Genomic DNA, 22,144 nt, shown 5'->3' with positions numbered 1-22,144 from the left:
TTCTGTGCGGGTAGCCTGTGTACCGAGGCAATGTCATGCTCGACCAAATGTGGCGTTTCCAGCTGGTCTGCAACTCCGTTTAGCACATTATGCAAGTTTTCACCTTGCACGAGAGGCACCCCATGGATTTCTAAATTAAGCTGCCTATTTCGGAATTCAAGTTCGTTCACTTCCCGCCGAAGCTGAGCCTGAGCAGATTGGTTCTCATCCTCCTTCCTCTCCAGTTCCTGTACCTGCTTTCTAAGTACCTTAATTTCATTTTCCTGCACGTAAATCGTTTTTTTCAGTTCCTCAAAAATGGCAGACATGTGCGTAACAGACTCCTCCATAGTTTCTACTCGAGCGGCGAGGGAAGGTAGGCATTCTAGCTTTAGATTAATAGATCCAAGGATAGCTTTTATATCCATGTCAGTCTTGTTTTCATCACTGCTGCTACCACCTTGTACCGAGCTTCGGCAATTTTGGCATCGCCTGGTCGACTGGAAAGCACTTGCGCAACCGCGAATTAATATAGAGCAGTTTCTACTCCCTCGCGCCGAGGGCAGGAGAGAACACCGAAGAAAATCCTGTGAAATTTGACGTCACGGCGAGGAGCCGTGGACAGCCGTGCTCAACGCACGGAGAGAAAAAAAAACCTAGCGTGTCATGGTCAACGTGGGTTGTTCGCCGGCTGCTCATTGTTAAAACGGAAGTTTTAGGCGAATAAAGCGTGTCGGCTCGGTATTGAGCAGCGGATGCAACACGCTGAGGTAATTAATGCTCGGCGCTTGGCTACACGAGCACGATAGCTGCGACGAGGTCGTCTTTAAAGGGTTCCTCTGAGACCGAAAGCTATGTGATGACTGACAAGTTCAAGGCGTCAAAAGTAAGTGCGCTCTGCTCGAAGCACATTCGTGAGAGTGATTACGTGCAGGGCTTATCCCTATTCCTATTAGCGGCACAGCAGAAGAGTGACGCGGTTTATTTGAATTCATCGAGTCAAAAAAGTACCGAGAGAGGAGGAAGTGAGGTATGGGCTCCTACGTCTCATTATAATTTCATTGCTATAGCGGCAGTTGGGGTCTCGTTGTTGTGCGGAACTGTATGTGTAAAGTGGCCGCGACCGGGCAGACCAAGAGGAGAGAACAAGCGATGGGAAACACTCGGGGCCTTCGGCGTATCCAGTTTATATGCCTGCCTTAATCTCTCGCGCAAGCGGACGCGCTTTAGACTTTTCCAGTGTGCGCTCCCTGGGCATCACCATTTTGCTCACTGGAGTGTGCACCGGGCGCAAGTACGCTGGACACGGTAGCACAAGTTGCATCCACCTGTTTACGACAGTCCAAGGAGCGGAAGTTCTGAAATTTGCGTGTATCAGATGGGAAGGTACTAGAATACAAGCTTCGAAATTTTGCTCAGATAGCGTTTATCCTCCTTGACTGACATCGATAATACCAATAAGCGGCAAAAAGAATTGGAAACCTCTTCACTGAGACAAGCAGCAAATAATTATTGGGAAAATGTGGGCAAATCACTATACATTGCAGATGACTGACCCCTCATCTGTCATCGTTCTGACATGGGCCTCCATAAGCGACACCCGCCATTGCAACGCGAAGAGTTGCGTTACTTGGCAAAAACCGAAATCCGGAACCTCTTTTATCCGAGCATGGAAAAAGAGAAAGATGAAGGCTGTTCGCTTCAAAGTCCGCGCACCCCGTGGCACGCGTGTCTTCGAATTTCCGTTCGCTGCTAGTCACGCCCAGAACGTGCTGTGCCTGCTGCAGGTGGCCATTTTGTCCAGAGGCTCGCATTCTCGGTGCTTCACAGCGAGTTTTCCAGGGAACGACATCGAGAGGTGGCAGAACGGGAGAGTCGTATACCGGGGCAACCCAGCCTGTAGCGCGAGCCCCCAGTTCCGCGCTGGTAAGGGGCGTCCCTCGTCAACTTATCTCTGCTCTGGTACTTCCAGCTGCGCTGCCGCTGCGCCTCCCGGACAGGCTGAAGATGGAACGGCAACGGTCGTCCAGGAGCCGCTCCTTCGCGCTTGACGCGAGCTTTCTGGAAATCGACTGGCCACCTTCCTTCGGCGAGTTGCCCGCAGCTTCACCAGAGAACGTTCTTCATTTTGTGTTGGCCCTGCTTCGGAGCCCACATTTTGAGCACAAGAACAGTCTTCTTGCTGTACCTCATCAGTGCGAAATGCCTGCCCCTGGAGGCGCCCAAGAATATTCTGGTAGGATTGCAGTCGACGCAGAGCACACTGTCGCTATCGCCAGTGCCCAGCACCTGCTGGCACCCTTCCGTCGATACCCACCTCGTTCTCGCGGCAAAGGGGACCGCGCTGAGCTCCAGGTTTCGGCCCAAGCTGTCGCCCGACTTCTGCGTCTTGTTACAGCGGACACTGCACCGGGACGAGCTGGCATCGTCGTAGAAGCGGGACAGCTAGCCCGCCTGCTGCGAGATCTCTCCCAGGCTGCTGGTGTCGTGCTCCTCGCTCTTGGGACTGAACCTTTTACTGATGCACCCGGAGCGCATGCACCATCCGGCCTCCGTGGCGTCAGAGAAGACGAGGAAGAACTTGTGCACCAGCTGGCGGTTTTCGCCAAAGCTGGTGCCCCGCTTCCTCATCGACAACTTGCTCATGGTGCTCACACGGCCATTGTACAATCTGGGCTCCATGTCGTCGAAGAAGCGGAACACCAGTTCCATGTCGTGGAGCCCGATCACTTGCTCACCGGCTCACTTGCGGGGAAACAGGAGGTGAGGGTGCGATTCCCGCCGGGAGCTGGACATGGAACGCGAACCCCCGAACGATCTTCGTCGTAGCCTCGCATCGACCACGACCAAAGAAGAGAAGTAATGACTGAAGCGACAATTTACTTCCCCATTGACATGTTGATAAAACAAAAAGATAATGATTTTACTCGTCTCTTAGTGCTTGAAATCTGAATTCCTGCATATGTGTGCTTCGATGCATATTTCGCTCAGTGCCAACGGTGTCATTAGTTATTAATGTGGTTATTCGGCTAATATGAGCACAAATGTTCCCGCTATCCTACGAGTGCTGGGCTGATCGCTCCATTCGTGCCATTTTGTTCTCTCGGTTCTTACGTCAGTGTGGCATTTACGACACATTATTTCGTCAGTTTTTTCGCCGCGTTCTCTTTGGCGTGTTTGCCTGCGTAAACAACAAAATATCTCACCTATATTTGAGCGGGTTCGATGGCGGTCGAATTTTGATGGCAAGGGGGGGGGGGATTCTAGAGGCCCGTGTACTTTGCGGTGTCAGTGCACGTTAAAGAACCCCAGGTGGTCGATATTGCCGGAGCCCTTCACTGTGGCGTACCTCATAGCCTGCGTCGCTTTGGGCCGTTAAACCCCCATAAACTATTAAACGGAACAAGACTCTCGTGTACCTTAATTTCTTCGTCGTGCGTCAGTGAGAACCTGTAGAGATGGTTTTAAACGGGCTTATAGAGCAGCTGAAAAAAAAAGCTGCCGTACAGTATTAACTCATAGCTTAAAATCATGAAGAAACCACCGGCGGGGCTCCGTTGCTTGAGGTCGCGTTTCGGAGAAAACTAGAATTGATGTTGCCCGTGTATTATCGCATGTTTAGCGAGCCAAAGCGACACAGTCCATTTCTCGATTTGGCTCACTAAACCCTATGCACCAATGAAATACTGAAGAGGTTCGGAGTTAAAGGGGCGCTGAGGCCAGCATCCTTCACATGTACGACACTACTTGCTCGCCAATGATTGCGAATTACAATTGGTTACGGAAAGAATTGGTGAAGTGTGGCAGCCAGAATTGCAGCGAAGCAAACGCGATTTGGATTAAGCAAAGCAGTTACACGTTTTCACGTATTGACCGCTACTTTAGGTGCACGCCCGGTGCATACCAAGACTCCATCACCTCATCAAGCCTTGTCTGCTAGCGTAGCGCCTTCTGCTCACCGGCGGTCATCACACTGCCACAGCCGTCGTGGCCGTTGCTTGGTTAATCACGTCATGTAAGGAGACTAACAACGTTTGTAAGCGCTATACAAGCTCAACTCGAAACCATGCACAAGCGTCGCGAAAAAGTGTCACAGTCTGTGGCGACGTTTCGATGGCACTTCCATTGTTTCCGCCACCATGCGGACTATGCAGCCGGAGGCCATGGAGGAAGGAAACAGTTGCCAGAAGCCTTCCGTTGCCAGAAGCCCTCAGGCAATGCGCATTACTCCAGTACCGACAGGAAGAGGCGTTTTCATGGTCTTGCTAGAAGTACAAATTGCTCATTCCCGCTTAGAATGTCGCTAGAATTGAGAATTTTTCACAGCGGCGTGCGGCCACGACCTCGTCACTGTTCAACTGTGGTTCATAAAGAATGGAAGGGAATTCCTTTCGTCGTTATACACACACACGGACCGTTTATTTCAGCGTATTCTATAAGCGGAGAACTCGAGAATATGCGAAGAAAAAGAGCCTCTAAAAAATGGCGCACTGGCTTCCAGAGCTCTCACGGCGGACGGACGTTTAACGAGCGCTTCGGCGCGCTGCGCAAGATTCTGTTTCTCGGGCAGGCGCACTTCGGCCCGCCCATGGGCCCGCCGTTCTCCGCTATTCTCGAGGCACAAGTCGCGCCGAATACTCTCGTGCACATAAGCGGTTCCGGCGTGAAATGCAGCAGTAAAGTATTTCTCTCTCTCGCTGTCGAGAGAGAGTGCCGAAGGCTTTACGTCTGCCCCTGCGTGGGGACTCCCGCCTCTCGGTGTGCCCCAAAATCCCCTGTCGAAAATAAAGTTTTCACCACCACCACCACATCGCACAGCACATGGGCGCCTTTTGCGTTTCGCCTCCATCGAAACGCGGCCGCCGCGGTCGGGTTCGAACCCGGGTACTCCGGCTCAGTAGACAAGTGCCTTAACCACTCAGCCTTTGTGACAGAAACGCCGCACACGAGTGAGAAGAGGGAAAATCCTCCTCCCACTGCTAATTGCGACTCTCCCTCTCCGCCTCCACTCCATCGCAATTATCACCGCCGCCATCCAGGCATGAGAGGAAAACTCCTCGCACTACGAAATGCGACTCTGCGACTTCCGCAATGAATGGAAACAGGTTTGTGGGCGCCCCATCTCCTCCTTGGGGTCGCTTGTTGTTGGGCTAGTTACTGCATAACTTAAAAGGTGGGAAACAGCCCAACAGGGGGAGGAGGAAAAACTTTATTTCGTCAAAAACACGTGCATATGGTTCCGTGCTAGATGGCCATCAGTCCTCGACTGACGGCGACCTGGGCGGCCCGCTCCCCGGCCCGGTCTGAACTGGCCAACGCGGCCTCCCACTGCTCAAGAGAAGGATCTTGCAGCAGAGCCAGAGGAGGCGGCTCTTTCTTGCATTCCCACAGGATATGATCATAAGACGCCGAGTCCTTACGCCATTTACACTTCGGCTTCACATCTTGCGGATATATTTTGCTGAGTATATAAGAACTTATGAATGATCTCATCTGGAGCCTTCTCCAAACACACTCCCGCTCCTTGACCAATGTCTTATCCGGCGGCGGGAAAACCCTACGGCTCTTGTAGTGTCTTGGAAGGGCACCAGCCCACCTCTCGTGAACCCTCCCGGAACAGGCGACTCACCTGCTCGGTTGACGAAACCTCGAGCTTGTGCGTGAGCCGCCTCGTTCCCCGGGTTTCCGGAGTGCGCCGGTACCCATACCACTTCAGCCTCTCTCATACCTCCACGTCTGACTCGGCTCAAAAGCCGAGATCCTGCCCCTCGCGAAGTTGCAGATGGCCGTTTTCTAGTCACCGAAAATCAGATCAGCCTTTGTGCTAGCCATCGCTAGAGCGATTGCCGTCTCGGAGGACCTGGTTCTGACCGTCCCGGAAGAGATCGAGCATGCCCGCGCGTCCACTACCGTTATCGCAAATGCTTGCCTGTCTCCATACTCAGCAGCGTCCACGTAGGCAGCCCCTTCGCATTTCCTATACTGTGCGCAGAGCGCTTTCGCCCTCGCCTGTTTTCTGTCTTCATGATGCACCGGATGCATGCTTGTCGACAAAGGTTTGATGTACAACCCCTTCCGTACCGCCTTCAGTAGCTGTGTTTTCCTGTCTCCACGCGAAGCTTCCACCCCTATGCCGATCTTCTCTAGAATGTTTCTCCCAGCTCCTGTTTTTGAGAGCCTAGCCATCTGCATCGTTAGATGCGCCTCCTTTAACTCATCTGAGGTGTTGTGCACCCCCAGACCCATCAAACTCCAAGGCAAGGCATTTCCAAACGTTCCGTCGATGCATTGTTGGGTAGTCCCAAAGCAGCCTTTTACGCTTGCCTGATCATAGCACAATAAAAAAAAAGCCAAGGTCTGGAAGACGGTGACACGAACACGTGCTGTCCGTGTGACCTTCTGCGCTATTTCCCACCATTTAAGTTATACAATACCCCCTCACTCGGATACAAAGCAGACCGGGCTCAAAATGGGAGCGGCTGGTCCCCTCCAGGGAATGCATTGGGGAGATGCCATTATCCCGCCTGACTATGTGGTGCATGCAAGCAATGGCGTGTCGGCTCCGCGAGATATGCTAGTAAACAGGATGCGCCACTGGCGTATTCATGAACGCGGCTAGAGGTTACACAACAGGTATTCTAGGCACTATACAAAAGGGAAACTCCCTGCTACTGCTGTCAGATGATGATGAAAACTTTATTTGTAACTAGGGAGTTTTGGACACGTCGGTGCTTGGGCCCCCGCACGGCCCCACTGCACTCAAACGTTCATGTCCCGGAGGCTCATGACGCTGGCAGCCCGGCCGGTGGCAATGGCTTGCTTGGCCGGGTCCTCGGAGCGCAGTAGGGTCTCCCAAGCCTCCCAAGTGGTAAGGTTCTCCAGGCCCCGCGGGGGAGGATCCGCCGGGCAGAGGAAAAGAATATGGTCGAGAGTTGCTTTGGGGTGGTGGCAGAGGGTACAGGAAGGGTTCGTGTGGACTGGGTGATATCGCGAGCGTATATAAGGGGAGGGCAAAGTGCGTGTTTGGAGCCGCCTCCAAAGTGTCTGATGGTAATTGTCGAGGGAAGGATGAGGTGGGGGGTAGAGCCGACGCTCGGCTTTGTAGGCCTGCGTCATTTCACTGAATGAGTGCATGCGCTCCCGCGAGAACCCCAGGTCGGAGGCCGCCGGTGCCCGGTTGAGAGAAGCTCGGGCTAAAGCGTTGGCGGCCTCGTTTCCGGGATTTCCGGAGTGGGCAGGCACCCATATCAGCTCCACATGGCGGGGCGGGTGCGCGGCGAGGGAGTCCAGTATGCGAAATGCAGGGACGTGAACTCTCCCGCGAGCAAAATTTAGTATGGCAGTTTTGGAATCTGACAGTATATATCGGGCCTCCGTGCGGGTGATGGCCAGGGCAATGGCGGCCTCTTCGGCCTCCTCCGAAGTGGTAGTAGGGGTTATGTGAAGGGTGGCAATGGGTTGGAGGGAGGGGTTCGTGATGGCTACAACCGCGTCCTCGCCCGTGCATGCGGCATCCACCCAAACGGCATACGGTTCCGTGCCATAGTATTTGTGGAGTGCCCGTGCGCGAGCTCTGCGGCGGGGTTCGTGGTAGGTGGGATGCATGTTTTTGGGGAGAGGTTTAATAAATAAATCGCGGTGAATGAGGCGGGGGACCTGGAGCTGTGTGGGATCGGTAACTGGTAGGCGTATACCGAGGGTGTGTAGGATGTGTCTCCCGGTGGTGGTTCTCGCGAGACGTATGTATTGTGTCAGTCGGTGGGCCTCAATAAGCTCCCCTATCGTATTGTGTAGGCCTAGTTGAAGGAGTTTTTCGGTTGAGGTATTTAGGAGTAGGTGTAGTGCTGTCTTAAATGCTGTTCGAATCATGGCATCCAGAGTGGAGATTTCCTCGGCCTGGAGTTTCAGGTAGGGGAGCGTGAAGATAAAGCGGCTGAGGACGAAGGCATGAATGAGACTGCTGTCAGTTGGCCTCGATCTTTCGGAGGTTGCGGCGCTATGGAGTCATCCTCCAAGATGAATCGCTCGCTTCTCATCATCAGGCGAGACAGCAAAGCGTGGTCGGAAGCGGGCATTTTACTGTCGACGAAGTACGCGACCATCACAACGCACCGAAACAAAGTTCAGCCCTCTGCCCCAAGTCTTCGGCAACTCGGCGCACGCAATGCTCTCGTATTCAGACAAGAACTGCGTATAAGTGCCCACATAACTTAATTGTAGTGTCAATCAATAGGAAATTTGTAGTGCATTTTTGTTGCAGAAGCAACACTACGCTAGGTCTGAGCGATTTCGAGGAGCCCCGGAGAGCCCCAACAGCGCATGCGCGAGTGACGTCACATGGCGCACATCTGGTGAGCAGCGCAGAGCCGCCGCCGGCTCCTCCGCTGCGCGGGTGACTCAGAGGTGCCGTCGCCGCTGCGCCAGCAGTGCATTCTCTAGGAGGAGTGACGTCACACGGCGCACAGCTGCGGCGCCGGGGCCGCCGCCATCACCCCCGCTACGCGGGTGACTCAGAGGTGGTGGTGGTGGTGACAAACATTTATTTACACATACACTACTGGAGGTTATGCATGAGCTGACCCAGAGGGGGCCAGCCCTTACAAGTACCAGGTGGAGGTCCCTAGTTCGGGACCCCAGTGGCGTCGGCCGCCGCCCGGGCTCGCGCGACCAAGGCCCGTTGGGCCTGCAGGTCAGAGCAGCCGAGCAGGGTCGCCTCCCAGTCCTCCCAGGTTGGGTTGGGGTGAGGGGGGAAAGTAGGGTTGGAGGGGCAGGCGCACACCATGTGGTAAATGTCCGAAGACTTCTCCGCACAGTGCGGACAGCTGCCCGAGAAAGAAGGGTCGAAGTGTTTGAGAGCTGCCGGGCACAGCAAAGTATTTGTATACAGGCGAAGCAGAAGCCGCTCCTCCGCCTTTGAGAGACCTTTACACGGACGGGGATAAAGACCATGGCCAGATTGATAAAGTAAAACAATGTCTTTGTAAAGGAGTACGCGGGAGTGAATTCAAGTTCCTGATCGTCGGGGTCGGAGGGGAATGTCCGGTGAGAGAGCGCGCGGGCGGCGGCGTCAGCTGCCTCATTTCCCTCAAGGCCCATGTGGGCAGGAGCCCAAACGATACGCCGGTGCGCGGGGTCCCCGGTGTAGACGCTGCTTTGGAGAATGCGGTAGGCTAGATACGGTACCCAGCCCTGCTCGACGTTCCGACATGCCCCTCGCGAGCCGGAAATGATTGTTTTTGAATTTGAATCAGATGCAGCCAACGCAATGGCGACCTCCTCCGCGTGTGTTATGTCACGGGCTCGGAAAGTAAGGCCGTTCACTGTTTTAGATTGGTGGACGACTGTGGCCGCCATAGTGGGGGCCGGAGGCATCCACGTAGAATACGCCGGAGAGGTGCCGGCGCCGCTGCGATTGCCGCGCCGTTGCTTCCGCAATTCTACTCGGGACGGCCATTGGTCAAACCACAGCCAATTTTTGCCTGAAAGAAGATTAAAGTGGAAGAAAATAATCACATGCCGCCAGTATTATCTGAACCCACGATCATGGTGCAAGATATTCTTATACCGTGCCCACGATACTAACAGCCAGCTACAAATCTTTACAGCTAGCGCCTAACAAAACTTATAGCTATGCGGAGAGGGGCCGCACAGTATGCAGTGTCTCAACATGAACCGTGCCTGCTGTTGCGAGACGACTTCGAGAAGTGATTGGTCGGCTTCCGAGAGCGTAAGATCACACTCATGGATGCTGTCGTCTGGAGCTCTGAGCTGACTCGCTGTGTCCGCAGCAAACAACCAAGCCCACCATCAGCGAGGGAGGACTACCAACAAAAGGAGTCGCGGGCAGAGGGCAATGAACATGCTCAGAATTTCCAGTTATCAGTGCCATAAATATTTATTGTGCAAAAAGCGCAACACGTGTATCTTCTCGTCAAATTGCGTCATTTATTTAACATACATAAGCCCCCGAACAAACAACAGAATATGCAAGTATGTCATTAAGCGTAGAAAGTTGGGCTAGTTGGTTGGTAGTACTATTGTGAGACATTCCAGCGGCTAGAAAGACAGGGACGAAGGTAGACGAGACAGGACGAAAGCCTGTCTTTCTAGCCGCTGGAATGTCTCACAATAGTAAAATATGCAAATATAGCGCTGGATACACATTTTCGCAGTCACATACCACAGATGCGCCTCTCGAGCCGCAGCGCTCGAACCAGGCAGCATATCCGAACCACGCCACGCATCCGTCGTATGAACAGGGAAAGGTGTTCCGACAGATGAACTCTGCGAACGTTCCGCTGTGGTCCGACTTGCTGAACATGTCGTCGAGGTCCCAGATGTGTCCACCAAGCAAGGTTCCTAGGAGGCTTTGTACGGGGAACATACAAAAAAGGAACCCCAGAGGCAGTCCTGTGCAAGCAAAGGCTCTCACTTGTCGCAGTGTTCGAGCCCGGCAGCATCACTGAAGTACGCCACGCATACGTCGTATGAACAGGGAAAGGTGTTCCGATGGGCGAGACGGAGCTCTGCGAACGTTCCGCTGTGGTCCGACTTGCTGAACACGCCGTCGAGGTCGCAGAGCGTGTCCACCATATTCTCTCTCTGTAGGGCCCTGTAGGGCCACGACGTTTCGACAACAGGTTGCATGGAAGAAAATGATGACAGAGCCCTGTGACGCTGCGACTGAGACGTGAACCGCATTAACGGCGCTCGTGCTAGCGGTAGCACGTCGCCGCAGCTCTGCCTTCGGCAAATGGCGCAGGAACGCGAGCGAGCACACTCTGAACGAGTCCACGTGGCCACTGACCAATTCTTCTTCGCCGCCGTTGCAACACGAAAAAGTGCGCGTAAAATGAGAGATATTCATGCAGAAATTTTCGGTTGCCATACAGAAAATATCCGTTAAAGATCCATGAAAAAAAAAAGTTATTCTTATAGCAGCTAGCACTGGTCACGTGGCCCTCCGTTTTAGAAAAATGCATGCAACTCATTATAAATCTGTTGCACATTTGAAAGTAAAATAATGAACATAGGCAATTTTCTGCACTGATTAATATGTATTGTGGGCTCTGAAATGCTGGAGTCATGTTTTCTTGAAGAAGGTGGCCGCCGTGCTGCATGTGCGTCATGGAGCATGGATATAGTGAACTAGAATACTATAAGCATGGAGGAAGGAAAACTAGGCCCTCGCTATAGTGAACTAGAATACTATTCGCTATAGCCCTCGCTATAGTGCCTAGAATGCACTATACCCTCGCTGTGTACCAATAGAGCTACCCTCGCTATCAGAGCAGCACGCCGGAAAATGTACCGGAAGTCGCGCGCTTTCGCAAGTACTACTGGGAGCATTTGGTCACCAGCGCAGCCAAACGCTGGGCGCAGCGGCGGCGTCTGCGGCATTTTGTCTGATGCCATGGAGCAAGGAAAGAACTACATATTTGCTGCGGATGCGCAAGCGCGCTGAGACGACGGCCAAGAAGGGGGACGAAGCGGGAAGCCGGCTTCAAAAACTAGGACGCAACCGCCTCTCCTGATTTTGTATTCATTGATTTTAGTTTCGGTTTCGATTTTATGGATTTGCTATTTGCTTGTTTGTGCTTGTGTACTTGTGGATTGGCTCTTTGTGTCACGTGCTTTTTATCTATAAATACTTGCCTGCGTCGAGGGAATTCGCGCTCTCGTAACTATATGTCGATTGTGTCACATGTTCGTATTGTAATCGCACAAAATCGTTGTTTATGAAGTGTAATCGGCTCTTCATGTATTTGTAGACAAGCTTCTGGCATGTTTTGCCATTAGTAGAAAGCGAAATTTTTCTTGTAAAGCCGATTTTAGCTTTTCTGCGTCGTTTCATAGTGGCGCAATCCGCTCTCCTAAGAAGTCCCTGGCCCTGGAGTGCGCGGCGGATGCTGAAATTGTGAGTTGTGTCTCATCTACTTTAGTGTCATCGCATTTCGGTGGTGAAATTGCAGACAAGTGAGAAAAACTGTTTCGACGACATTTTCGTGTACGACTTTGAAGAAGATTGACATCTACCATAGATTGGCTCTTTGTGTCACGTGCTTGTTATCTATAAATACTTGTGTGTGTCGAAGAAATTATTCTTTCTTTGGTAACTGTTGCACTGGCTCTATTGTGGCCGCATCGGCCGATAATACAATGGCAACGCGAGGATGGGTTAGATGACGCGCAGTATGAGTCCGTAATGTAATCGGACAAAATCAATTTGTCCAAAGTGTAATCGGCTCTTCGCGTAGTTTCAGACAAGCTTGTGGCATGTTTTGCCATTAGTTGAAAGCGAGATTTTTCTTGTACAGCTGATTTTATCTTTTCTGCGTCGTTTCATAGTGACCCAAGCCGCTCTCCTAAGAAGCGCTGGTCCTGGGGCCCGATTCTCGATATTCACATTCGCCTGTCGGCGCCATATTGCCTCTCTGATTGGCTGTCAGAAGTGTCAATCGCCTTCAATGGGCAATCAGGGTCGGGTACAGGAGCACTTTTCGCGGTGACGTCAATTTGACGAGAAATTGAAAATGTATTTTCGCAGCGTTATTCTTTGTGCCCGGCTGGTACATATATGTGATTGTGAAGGGAAAAGAAGCTACAAGTGGTGCGCTCGACTTGCCAATTTAGAGAAAATAGCTGCACACCGGAAACGGCAACTTCCTAAAATCTGATTGGTTGGAACAATATCACGTAAAGCACGTGATACGCACACATTTTAGAGTGATGTCAGCATGACGTTTCATCACGTTTACGTTGTGCCACCCACCCATGGAGGCATGCATGGAGGACTCCCCACCATTGCAAAAAATGGCTGAAATTCGCCGCCATCATTTCGCCCGTGATTTCGCCCTGTGAAAGGTGCCCGAATCATGCAAATGAGTTAGTGAAATGCTGATTTATACGGTGTTAGGCAGCCGCATTTTAACGGGTATTTATTTCAAGACAAAACTAAGCTTACAAAAGTCTTGTTTTGATTGCACAATGCAGTGGTATGGCGTTATAAGGGCACATCTGAAATAAGCAACCCTTGAGAGCGTTAATAGTGAACGCTTAAGCCTAGAGCCGCATGGGGGCGCTAACTGCTCTCCCGTTGCAAACTGTTCGCTCGCAGTGAGAAATCATCCGTCCGTGCGGTTAGTGTAGCTCGAAATTTGCTCGAATGGCGCTGCCGGCGCTGCGATTGCTGCTTGTTGCATTCATTCGTCGTTTGTTAAACCTTAGAAGTGGGAAAGGTGAGCGACTTTCGAGGTCACCGCGATGCTTTCGAGTTGTCTCTGACTAGACAGCTCGTATGCGCAATCACCTGACGAGGCATATGGTGTGGTGGTTATGCAAGGATGCATTGCGGCGAGAAGCAGCGCCGAACTGTAGAGCTCTGAGGGGCGATCATCAGCTGAGCTGTGAAACGTCCCTGAACGGATGGGCTTTGCGCGCGTGATGAGTGGATGACACGACAGGTGTTCGCGCGGCCGAGCAACAAACTCCAGGAATGTGTCGGGCTTCTCGACGAGACATCCTTGTGTGTCTCATCTCATTCCTTTCGCATGCATGCTGGAAATGACTTTAAAACAAGCAAGAGGAGTATATGCAGGATGCATGCTGCGAATCCGAAATTTGTATTCGGCATTTCGCGTTGCTTTTTTCATACTGTGTTTCACTTTTTCCACACAGCGCCAAGTTGACAAAACAAAGCCTAGCATGCGAGTACGTTGGTCGATTTCTTTGTTTTTGGTGTTCATGAATGTGAAAGGCAGCATTAGTGAAATCAGCTGGAAGGCGTCGTTTCCTTAAAAAAAATTGCGTGAAACCGTAAAAGAATACTATACCCTGGCTTAAGCATTATGAATGAAGCACACAAAAGTGATTTCGGTATTCAAGCTGAAATTTTCATAACAGTGTTACATCATCAATTACACAGCAGTCACGTGGAAGTCACCGTAGGAGGGTGGAAAAAATTATTTCTCTAAGGGCACACGGAAAACAAATATATATGAGCCTTGTACATATTATTTGCAGGTGTGGTGTTCCTGCCGGTGAAGGTTCCAGCTCACAAGAAGTCTCTGCGGGATCCATCCATGACCCATTTATGTGCAGTCTCTCTCCATGTGCTGCCCGCATGGAAATCGTCAAACTGGTGAGCATGTGCTTATTGTGTTGTGGAAGGCATGAAGGGATATCATGTTTGCCTGCAGTAAGATTCCATGTGGCAAATGATATCTGTGTGCATTTCTATATAGTTTATTGAGCAAGGAAGAACAGTGTAAATAGAACCACATATGAAAATAATGTAAATTAATCATGTCTGTACTTTTCAGGTGACAGTGGAGATAGGTGTGGGTGACACCAGGGACAAGTTTAACTGTTTATGACTACCTTGAGTTTTTTAGTATATGCATGCTTTTGCATTTTGCACCAATCGAAATGAGGCTACCTTGACATTGTGGACACTAAGAGAAATCCAAAGCTGTAGGCTACCTTGACATTGTGGACACATTGTGGCTACAATGTCAAGGTAGCCTCATTTCGATTGGTACAAAATGCAAAAGCATGCATATACTAAAAAACTCAAGGTAGTCATAAACAGTTAAACTTGTGCCCTTCCTTGCAGTGCATTCTGTGGCGGTTTTCTTGAGTATAAAAAGACTCTATGAATTATTTGTGTGCATCAGTTTGGGAAATGTGCCATCAAGTACCTCTAGCTATATGGCAACACTTCGTTTTGATACTAATGATTGATTTTGCAGTCAGTGTATTTTACATTTGTAAGTAAAACTAGACTATAGTTGAACTTGTGGCTTCAACAATTTCACATATTTGGAAACACAATGTGTAGCTCGTTGGCAGATTTCAGTGCACAGCATTGATTAATGTGCAGGTGATGGTGTGCATCTTATGCAGATGTGGCGGACCACTCTCACCAGAGGGTCTCGAGTGATCAGGAGCCATGATGCCAGATTCATCCTCGCTCACCCCTCGGCTGGACTGGCTGCCTAGCTGGGTGGTCATACCGGGCTCCTGAACGATTACATGAGGTGTCTGCAAAGGTGTCATGGTCATCATATTATGGCATGGTCAAGAGTTCTCTGCGAAGGTCAGCGAAGCTTGCACTGTGCAACACAACATATTCATCCACACTCAGCTGCAGGACCATGACACCACTGTCAAATGCTGATAATAGCAGGTGCACCAACATCTACAACAAGGAGGAGGACACAGCACCATTTGGATTCTACCTGACAGACAGGAAGTGCATGATCAACAGCTCTGTGCGGGAATTGCACTCACTGCCGTGGTTGTCACGTGCAGCTATGCCACAAGTAATCAGCGTACATTTGCTCTGCTTCAAGTTTGATAGCATACTGCTAGGAAGCTAGTGAAGTCTTCATCATTTTGGTGCTGTTCTTTAAATAGGACCATATTGGTGGTATCCATGGCAGTAGAAATCATTTCTGTCTGATGCTGCAGTTTTGCGTGAGTCAGGAAGAGCCCCAAGTGTTTTCAGCCTACCATCTGCCAACTTGCTGAGTGTGTGCTTCAACACATGCTTTGGTGATTGTGAAGAAGTGCTGTCCCTTCGTGTGGTGCCTCCCTATGTGTTCTGCTTGTACACAACGCACATTTTATTTGGTGCTTAAGTTCAGTGAAGGACAGGAAGGCACCAAAATGTTTTTCTTCTAGCACCAAGGTGTTGACTGGACATGCTTTCACCAGTGCTTTTCTGTTTGTTTTGGTGTTTGTTGAGAGCCAGCAGTCCAGAGCATGCTCAACATACAGCATGGTTGCTGTGTCTCTAGTTATTTACAACATCTCTTCTTCAGGGTGCAACACATCTTGTGTGGCACTGTTTGTGTGATAAGATAGCAACATGCTTTGCCTTATGGCATTTGGTTGCCTCTGTGTGCTTGCTTTCGACTGCTTCTTTCACATGCTGCACGTAGTTATACAGCAGTGAACTATATTTCCTGAAGAAAAAGTCATGTAATTGTTTCATGGTCAATTTCCCAGATGAAAATGTAAGGAGGAGGACATTTTCACACGTGTACCCAATCCCATCTTCTAGCTGAAATTTGTACCGTGACGAAAACCTACAAATTTTACATTAATTCAGTTGAAGGTAACTGGAAGTATAAATTGTGCAGCTGGACATAATTTGTGTTTCAATAATAAAGTTCCAAATAATAAAGCTTCAAGCGCTGGTGTTTTGTCCTCTTGTGTAGTCTTTCATTGCGCTGTTTTTCCAATTTGTAAAACATGTACCAACCAGCCCGTACTTGCCCTCTTCTGGAACTCCGAATGGTATTTTGTAGCTGGAAGGGCATGATCCGGTTCAATAAGTCAGCCGGAAATGGATCATAATAGTAGTCCTAGTAGTAGTAGTAGTAGTAGTAGTAGTAGTAAACGCTATTCATCTTTCTGGGTTACGCAGGCGGTCTTCCCAGGTCCGGGATGTTTTTCTCTTTCCAGGATTTGAGGCCCGGGATCTTTTTCTGTGCTAGGCTATCAACCTTGAATGCAACCTTGAATGTAAGGTCACTGCCCACCTGTCCTCCCAGTGAAACTGTGTTAGATCCCATTTTCATTGACTCGTCCCCTTGCACTTTTCTTCATATAAGTTGGGGATGCTGTTTGGTCATTTTAAGACAAATCCTAGACAACCTGTTTACCCTCCACACCCTTAGTATGACTGGACCATCAGTGTCCGTGCTGCCATTTTTCCGATTAGCAAAGGCGACTGCTGGCTACTTCAGTTTGCAAACTAGGCAACACTAATGTGCATGTACACCACTGTCGAACGTTTATGAAAGACGGGCCTGTCCCGAAAAAATTCCTATCTTTGTAGACGAGACATATTCGTCTATATGTATTGTTGCACTAGGTAATGATTTGCAGTTAGGCTGCATAATGAATTCTAGGATGCATGAAGTTCAGTGATGAAAATAAATTATTTTGCCAATAATGGCTTCCACAAACTTTTCACTGTGCATGTAAAAGACACCTCACTCCTTTTAGGCAATTTGCAACACCTAAGAGGCATGGCAACTCACCAAAAATTTAGGGGGACACTTAAGCTCAGCATTCACGGGTATGACACGACAGTGTTTATGGCCCCCTGCAGCGGTTTTTCATCACACACACACAGGCACTGTTCTTCTTGTCTTTGAACTCTTCCACACTGCAGTTCACCTACATAATGTTACAGTAATTACTTTCTCACTGACTAGGCACATCTCTAGTTCACTGCACTAATTACATTACTAAGCTTCAAATTAAGTACACAACACCCACACATCACTTCCCCCCCTTTGTACCTCAGCAAAGTCAATGTGCCTACACGGCCTATAGTAGGATACAACTTAAAAAAACAGCAGTTGCTAACACTGGGCCGCGGTTCGCGGCGTCTTGTATTACTCCGCTGGCCAACCGCAACTGTAAACGAAATAAGCTTTTTAATATTTGACTATCTCAAACAATCCCCACGTCAAAATCCTAGAGCTTATAATCTTTTTCTTGTGATGAGCTTCTTGTTTTGGTCACAAGAAACGTTTAAGCAGCGGATTACTTTTTTGTCGTGGAGGAATTCTGTGCGCGGAGGCTGAACGTGGGCGGAGCTTCACTGCAGACTTAAGTTGTATCCGACTATAGTTGGTAGCGTGCCTGGCTGGCGATCAAGGGGTCATGGGTTTCAAGGCAGCCAGAAATTTATTACAATTTTTTGTACGTAAAATCTATTACTTTATAAAGTGAAGTAGTTTCAGACATGTGCTGACGTTTTATTCAGATTACAAATCCTCTTTTCAGTGACTTTCACTGCGGACATACACGCGTGAAGCATGTTTTTTGACACAATGCCAGCTGGATAACACTGGGTTTCCTGCTGAATGGCAGCCTCTCTCCTTGACAGTGGTGTGTGCAGGCTTTCTGTACTTTTCTTTTCTGGTTGCACGTGTCACCCAATAACTTCTTAGCACTAACTGCGATGCCATCACATACCATACAGCACTAATGATATTACTTGGTGGTAATCAGAAAAAAAATTATTCTTAATGTGTTGAAAAAGAATAGCAGCCTGTTTCCACCTGACTTGGTTTGGTTTCATACTTCTGCTTGAAGTTCAAGAGAAAATAGCTAGCAAAGCTGCATAAGGTAGTAATTTTTCAGGAGGCTTAAATTTTATGCACAGGCACTTGCAATGACTGTAAATTCAGCAATATTTTGCAACCTGTTCTATCATTATATTGGTGATGAATAGTTCCGGTTCATTTATTTAACATTCTGTTCGTGGAAACTCTGAATCTGACTTGCTTACCATTTTTCAAGCTGCCTTAATCATGTTCAAAAAACCAATTTGCCCTCCATGTGCACACACCATAGGCATTTCAAGTGTTCTATTTTTTTTTTTGCATGCAGTGAAGGAGTGTAATACATACATAGAGGGGAGAAATCCCCAACTTGTCACTTATGCTCGAGCACCAGAGCGGATTTTAAATGCACCTATCAGGCTTGCCCAAACAAAGCCAAACCTCCTTTCCAAGGGATGGAATCATAGGAGTGATGGGAGGCTGCTCTGCGCAGCTCACAAGCAGAGCTACAGCTCTGCATCATGGGCTGGGCCTTGAAGGTAGCCACAGCCAAACAGTCCCTGGTAATCTAGAGTGGCCTAAGGGCCGTCGCCGACCTGTTCAACACCCCTTCACCCACCCTCACCTGATCCACTAAGTGGGGCTAATAGTTATTACCAATAGCCATCTTGCCAAAGCCCTTCACCACGGTAATTTTGAACCGCTTCTTTGAACAAATAATCTGAGCTATACACAAGCTTTGTTCTCAGTACAGGTAGGCCCTTTGCTATTGGAATGTGGCAATCTTCTATCGCAGAGCAACTTCGATTGGTCCTCAGTGTCCTTTCCGACATTTGCCGACATTTCAGCACCTACATCTGGTGTGGTGCCCTTCACTGAACTGTAGATGTCACATTTTGAGTGTACATAGAGGGTTGTTTATTTTATACCGAAAGTGAACGCATTTCATTGAGCACTACTCTCCTGCAGTGCACAATAATGGCATGACAGGGTCTTTATTGCATCAGTGTATGGTGTAAATGTTGCCTAACGGCATTGTGATCCACCGCTCAAAGAGAACCAACAATGGTCCTGATATGTATGAGGTCAGGAGTGTACAGAGGGAACGCTTGCACATCAGGCTAGAAACATGACTGAGGCCTCTTGTAGATTGCTCGTGGAGTGCACAGGGCTTGCCAAAATCAATCCACATCATCCAGTGTTATCATGCTGCATTAATGAACCTTTTGCCAGAATTCCACTGCTTGTCTGTGATGCTGCCTCCCTGAAATACTGTGGGCCATGTTAGCCTTGCATTTCTTGACCCCTTTGTGTGTTATCTTGCTGCTGTGCATGCTTGTGCTTTTCTTGTTGTGTTGCTGTTCTTCCTTCTTGACTTCACCATTGTTTTTATTCTCCTTCAGCTCCTTGACCTCACCCTGAGACATGTTCCGGCTTAATATGACGTGCACTAGAAAATACGCGTGTATGTGCACGCTATGATAACTTGCATGAAGTGAATAAAGCAAGTGTCTTGCACACTGCATTAAGCTGCTTGTAATGTGGCATCGCCCTCCACCTTCACTACACACCTCTAAGTTCGTGCTGTTCCCCAATGTTGAGCAGCATATGTGAAGACATTTTTTTCCAGCCAACTTCACCTCTTTTGACATCAAACCTTGCCCTCTTACAAGGAATCTTGCTGCATTGAAAGGAGCTGCCTGGTGCTGCTCAAGATGCATTACTATTGTCCTGAAGCAAAGGAATTGTAGGGATGGGCATGACAAATTTTGCTTCACCTCTCACATTTTGGTGCGTACTTGCATCACACGAGTGGTGTAGCTGCCTATATGCCCCTGGTAAGTGCTATGTGCTCATTGTTAGACAGAATTAACGAGATTGAGGGCCTTTTCAAACATTGAAATTAAATAGCATTATTGAGAGCCTTTTTTTATTTGAATGAAATAATGTACCTGCCACTCTACACTGTGCATTCATGAGGTGCTTTTATATAAAGTCCGTGAAGTCTGCTTGCAGGCACACTTCATAGTTAAGGTTCACAAAGCAAAAGATGAGTGCCTCAGAGCATGATAATGAGGTATATGTCCTATTCAGATTAAGTGAAATGCCAACACTTAAATATACAGGCTTCTGTACTTCTGTTGTGAGTGGAGTTTTAGCTGTTTGTTATTTTTTTTAAGTACTGGTGGGAAACAATACCTCCCTATTTTGCTTTCGCATTTGTCGTTTTTAATAAGACATTATACGCGATTCGCAGTCGCGTTGCGTGCGCGGCCGCTTGCAAACGTAGCCAAGGATAGCGTTAAGTTCAATGCACATCGATTCCTAAAATGTATAACGGATTGCCGTGCTAGGCATTTTTTTTTTCGCAACTAACACTCGCTGTGTAAAGCCTGGAACGCATGTAAGCGAAAAAGAGAGCGACGCGACGAGCGGCGCGACGAAGGCGAACGTGGTTCGCTCTGTCGCGTACAGGGGCAAGACGCATGCACGCGACAGCGCGAAACCGACGGCAACGCGAAACGGCGACAGCGCTCAGTGTTCCTGGCATAGCACACCGCAAAGGTATTCGCAAATGCAACAACAGTAAAAAAAAATGCAAGAATTTAATCCGGCCGCCGTTAAACCCGCCACAAGATAAAGCCTGTACCGTATTTCTGTGAAATGGTATAATTCTAGTTCTGCATGCAATGCTTTCCTTGTCAGGCAAATCTGCTACGCGGGAGCGCGCATTTTCTAGCGAATGATAACGATCGCTAGACGGCAGCTAAGACCACATGCATGAAATATAAATGAGCGCATTCACTTCCAGTCTGCCTACTGAAGCAGTTAGCAGTCAATGAAATAGTTTACGAAACTGGTGCGCCTGGTGCACCGACGGCTTCTGCAACTCGGCACCAAGCCGCATCAGAACGGCCGCGATGTTCATAGTACCTGTGCTGCAGGTCCCAAAAGACCTGCTCGCACTCGACGGCGTCAATAAGGGCGCTCACTGAAGTTTTGGTTGGCCGTCGTTTTGTAGGAAGCGTGAATACGCGGCGATCGCAATGCAACGCTTCAAAAAAAAAAAACACGAGAAATGACCGGCAGTGACGTACGCTGAGCGTTCATGCTATTGGCTGATCGCGCATGCACTTCCGGGCGAACAGGCGAAATTTTCTATTTCGGCAGATCCGAGCGACGAGCCAAGCGACACATACATTTCGTTCGCGCGGAGCTTCGCGCGACGCGTGCCGCCGTCGCGTTCGCGTTCGCGTGAGTTTTCGCGTGCATGCAGCTCAGCCTTAAGGCCCCGGGCGCTACACCGCTGAAGACGTGACACGGTGAGGTAAAGCTTTCCAACGGCACTGACGCGTTGAGGTTACGATCGAGAGTCGGCTGTTTCTCCGCCAGTTCCTCTCACCGTGACGCTGATCGCATCTCAAGAGCGGAATCGCGACATGTGGCGATAATTGGACGCGACACGCTGCGCGACACGCTGCGCGATGGCTTCGAGCGATAAGCGGTCGCTTCATGCAGTACGCTAAACTCTGCGAAAAAGTAAGCGACGAGGCGGCGCGGCGACGACGGCTGGCTTAGAGGCGCGCAACATGTAGGCTCCCTAGGCTGGCTGTCGCTCTATCGCCCACCGGCTAAAGTGAGCTCACTTTACACCGGCCAAGCCGTAGTAGTAAGAAACTCTATGGGCCAAGCTCCATGCGTTGCGACAACGCGCAACAGACGCGAACGCGAAATGGCGACGGCGATCAGTGCTGCTGGCATAATACACCTATTTGCAAGGATTAAAACTTTGAACAAAAAAATGCAAAATAAAATGTATGTACAGCTTTTTCATTGAATATAAACTGTTTAACTGACCGCTTACGTAAACTTTCGGTACTCGGTTGTGGAGTTTTGGTTTTGGCCAGTTTTGGCGCTTTTCCCACTGATCTCCACTAGGTGGCTTGTCCCCGTGCGCTCTTCCCCCGCGCATTTCCCCGTCCGAAATAGAGCGGCAGCAGAAACTCGCAGCTCTGCGGTTGCGTTTGATTTCAAAGAGAAAGCAGGCTCTTGCCCGCAAGTGGTGGGTGCGGCCAGTC

At 49.5% G+C, this 22,144-nt stretch overlaps 1 long non-coding RNA gene across 1 annotated transcript; it reads left to right on the top strand.

The window, feature by feature from the left end:
• Positions 1-11,454: 11,454 nt before the first annotated feature.
• Positions 11,455-19,600, top strand: LOC149350078 (uncharacterized). Its single transcript, XR_016290229.1, has 3 exons — positions 11,455-11,896; positions 14,002-14,119; positions 14,884-19,600. It is a non-coding gene; the product is annotated as an uncharacterized LOC149350078 (long non-coding RNA).
• Positions 19,601-22,144: the final 2,544 nt, after the last annotated feature.

This window comes from Amblyomma mixtum, chromosome 3 (genome assembly GCF_055824585.1).
Source record: "Amblyomma mixtum isolate Tamu chromosome 3, ASM5582458v1, whole genome shotgun sequence".
Taxonomy (NCBI): domain Eukaryota; kingdom Metazoa; phylum Arthropoda; class Arachnida; order Ixodida; family Ixodidae; genus Amblyomma; species Amblyomma mixtum.
Note: the sequence above shows the minus strand (reverse complement) of the source record. Positions and strands in the feature narration are given on the sequence as shown.